Genomic DNA, 3,934 nt, shown 5'->3' with positions numbered 1-3,934 from the left:
ATATGTGCACCAAGGCTCTATACTCGACTTCAAAAAAAGTAATGTATTAAAAGATTCCGCTTTCTAAATATGCTTCATTACATACCTGAGCGGTCTGTTTTCCATCCGATGTTTCCCCAACCTACAGTACACACCTCATTCGATGCGTTTTCTTTATTTTCGTAACTATGGGCAATTATTTTGCCACGGGGTGGCCAAATTTCGAGAACATTTTTTGTTTTTTTTAGGAACTCTAATACAAAACCTCACAATAATGTCTGATTGAAAGCTAAAAACGTTATGACAGACCGCCTTACAAGCAGAATGGAAGTTAAAAATTTTTTTTTTACTGATTGAGACACCCAGAATGTGGGATTTACAATATTAACTATGAACGATAAAACACTGAATATTAACAACGTGTGAACGTCAATCGACATATTATTAAACAGTTGTTCAGTAAAGTAACATGCACCAACCATTTCCTCCTGCCTTCTGCGGCCATGCTTGCTTCAAATGTAGCTGCGCTTAATACGGGGGACCCTTCCTTTCAACGCCACGAAAAAACATGCACGTACTCCGAAATAAGACATTTCACACTTTGTACTGTCAAATGAGTTTAACCATGAAATTATTGCGAACAGAATGTATTGATGAAAAATCTCACCATAAATACACAGAACATGTCAACGTTACAGAACCATACTTTCCAATAGGCTTTAACAATATGTGCACCAAGGCTCTATACTCGACTTCGAAAATAAGCAATGTATTAAAAGATTCTGCATTCTAAATATGCTTCATTACATACCTTTGCGGTCTGTTTTCCATCCGATGTTTCCCCAACCTACAGTACACACCTTCTCATTCAATGCGTTTTCTTCATTTTCATGACTATTTACATCGGGCCTGGGCAATTATTTTACCACGGTGGGGCCAAATTTGGAGAAAAAAATGTGTCTATTTTTTAGGAACAAAAACCTCACAATAATGTCTGATTGAAAGCTAGAGACGTTATGACAGACCGCCTTAAAAGCAGAATGGAAATTTCATTTTTTTTTTACTGAATGAGACACCCAGAACGTGGAATTTACAATTTTAACTATAAACGATAAAACACTAAATATTGACAACATATGAAAAACCTCACAATAATGTCTAAAAACATTATGACAGACCGCCTTAAAAACTTTTACTGAATGAGACACCCAGAATTCTGGTTGCATGGAGATGGCCTAAAAACGTATTTAAAAAAATTTATCATTAAAAAAAAAAAAATTTTTTTTTTTTTTTTTTAAATCGACTTTTTCAAACGATGAATCGATTTAGATTGGGGATGAAGACGAATAGCGATTCAGATATGAATCGATTGTTTTGTGCACTCTTACAAAATAGGACTCCGGTGTACAGTGTTACTATAAATTTAGCACAAAAAAAAAAAAATTAAACCCACCTACTAACGTTAGCATGCTAACAGGTAGCATTTTTTCCAGTAACAAAATTATTGCCGCTGTGTTGTATGTATTATTATTAAAAAAACAAAACTTTAGATTTTAATTTAATTTTTTTAAATCAACTTTTGAAAACTAAGAATCGGGATGAAGATGAATTGCGATTCAGGTGTGAATATATTTGTTTGTGGACCCTTACAAAATATGACTCTGGTGTACAGTACACCTATAAAATTAGCTAAAAAAAAAACAACCTATTAAGCTAACCTAACGTTAGCATTCTAACAGGGAGCATTGTATCACGATTCAGGTGTAAATTTAGTTTTTTTGTTCACCCTTGCAAAATATGACTCTGGTGTACAGTACACCTATAAAATTAGCTAAAAAACAAACAAACTATTAAGCTAACCTAACGTTAGCATGCTAACAGGTAGCATTTTATCACGATTCAGGTGTGAATTGTTTTTTGTTCACCCTTACAAAATATGACTGGTGTACAGTATACCTATAAAATTAGCTTAAAAAAATAAGCTAACCTAATGTTAGCATGCTAACAGGTAGCATTTGATCAAGATTCAGGTGTGAATTGTTTTTTGTTCACCCTTACAAAATATGACTCTGGTGTACAGTATACCTATAAAATTAGCTAAAAATAAAAAAATTAAGCTAACCTAATGTTAGCATGCTAACAGGTAGCATTTTATCACAATTCTGGTGTGCATCATTTGTAGTAAATATATATATATATATATATATATATATATATATATATATACACACACATACATATATAGTAAATATATGGCAATATCGTCATTTTATGTAAGTCTTTGTGTAATCATGTCGTCCATATTTATTCTGCAATCTTTTTCCGTCATATAAAATCATTCCCACGCCGTGAAAATGTTACCCTTCCCCCGCCCCGTTTCTCCTTTTTCACGCCACGTTTCAATCATATTTCGCAAGACGTCGCCATGACAACTGCCTTAACCATGAATGGTATTTGCTGTAGTCGCAATATGGTCAAAAGTGAAATAAAATGACAGCGTCGACTATTTTCTCCTGTTTGTTTCAAGGCCGCCGATGATCAAGAAGTGGGAGTGGGAGCGAGCTTTCCACAGTCACACTCTTCGTAGAAAAATGTCCCGAAAAAAAAAAAAAAAAGGCCACAAGTGGAAAGATCCTGTTATTAATATTTAGTGCAATCACTGCAGATGTGTGATTACAAGCTTATGTTTGATGCTCCACTCCAGTCTCGCAACATTCCACACTTTTTTTCCTACATTATCTGCAGTGTGTCGTTTCCACTCGTCACTGAGTGGGGAGATCATTTCGGTTCACTTGTAATTGTAATGTTGTAAACACGTGTAAAGGTTTCTCTTTCAACTTTTAAGCAATGTTTTTCTATATTGGAGCAACAAAAAAAAAGAAGAGATTCCTGGGTGGATGTTGCGTGATAGGAAGGGGGTTTTGTTTATTTTGCAATGCAGTCTGCTGAAAATGATGAAAAGCGCCACTCGACACCGGGGTGGTATAGCTCGGTTGGTAGAGTAGCCGTGCCAGCAACTTGAGGGTTCCAGGTTCGATCCCTGCTTCTGCCATCCTAGTCACTGCCGTTGTGTCCTTGGGCAAGACACTTTACCCACCTGCTCCCAGTGCCACCAACACTGGTTTAAATGTAGCTTAGATATTGAGTTTCACTATGTAAAAGCGTTTTGAGTCACTAGAGAAAAGCGCTATATAAATATACTTCACATAGCGACTGACGCTGTGGTCAAAGTTGCAATTGCTGCAAAACTTAATTTTAAAAATATTCAACGCTCTACTGCACAGGGGTCAAACTCAAGGCCCAGGGGGGCCAGTTCTGGCCCGCCACATCATTCTATGTGGCCCGCGAAAGCCTGGAAAAAATGGGTTTCAATAAATTATTTTTTTGTTTTTTTTATTTTTCTAAATACATTAGTTTTTTCAATTTTGACAGAAAAAAAAAATGCATATTTTAAACTTTAATATTATCTGATCGTGCCAATTATATTATTATATACCAAAGGTCCCCAAACTTTTTGACTCGGGGGGCTGCATTGGGTTAAAAAAAATTTGGCCCAGGACCACCTCACAGATAACATGCGGACTTCCTGTGTTCAGCATGAGCTGTGTTATCAATGATTATTTTTGGAAAAATATGATTTCTTTAATATTTGCAATTTTTACACAACACTGCCATTACCCATAATACATTGTGTCCAAACCATATTACCACACAGATCCTTCCGCCATATGTGCAATTAAACAGTTACGTAATATTCACAATATTAAAGCAGTATAAAATAGTACGTCATCAAATTATTCAGACAATTGTAATAATTACAAGTAAAGTGTACCTTATAATTATTCTAGTCATGCAATGTATACATTTTCGTATTATGCAAATAAAGTAAATATAAAGCACCTTCCATAAAATGTAAATGAACTTAAATAGTTTATGTACAAAACCAGTGAAGTTG

At 35.1% G+C, this 3,934-nt stretch overlaps 1 protein-coding gene across 1 annotated transcript in view; it reads left to right on the top strand.

The window, feature by feature from the left end:
* Positions 1-2,482, top strand: part of LOC133580592 (ras-related protein Rab-18) — a 20,600-nt gene extending 18,118 nt beyond the window's left edge. The window contains exon 7 of the mRNA XM_061934870.2: positions 1-2,482. This exon is cut by the window's left edge and continues 1,396 nt beyond it. The gene's annotated coding sequence lies outside the window, so the exon portion shown is untranslated.
* The last annotated feature ends 1,452 nt before the right edge of the window (positions 2,483-3,934 follow it).

The sequence above is a fragment of the Nerophis lumbriciformis genome, linkage group LG03 (assembly GCF_033978685.3).
Source record: "Nerophis lumbriciformis linkage group LG03, RoL_Nlum_v2.1, whole genome shotgun sequence".
NCBI lineage: Eukaryota > Metazoa > Chordata > Actinopteri > Syngnathiformes > Syngnathidae > Nerophis > Nerophis lumbriciformis.
The sequence above is the reverse complement of the archived record's forward strand: the minus strand, read 5'-3'. Positions and strand labels throughout refer to the sequence as shown.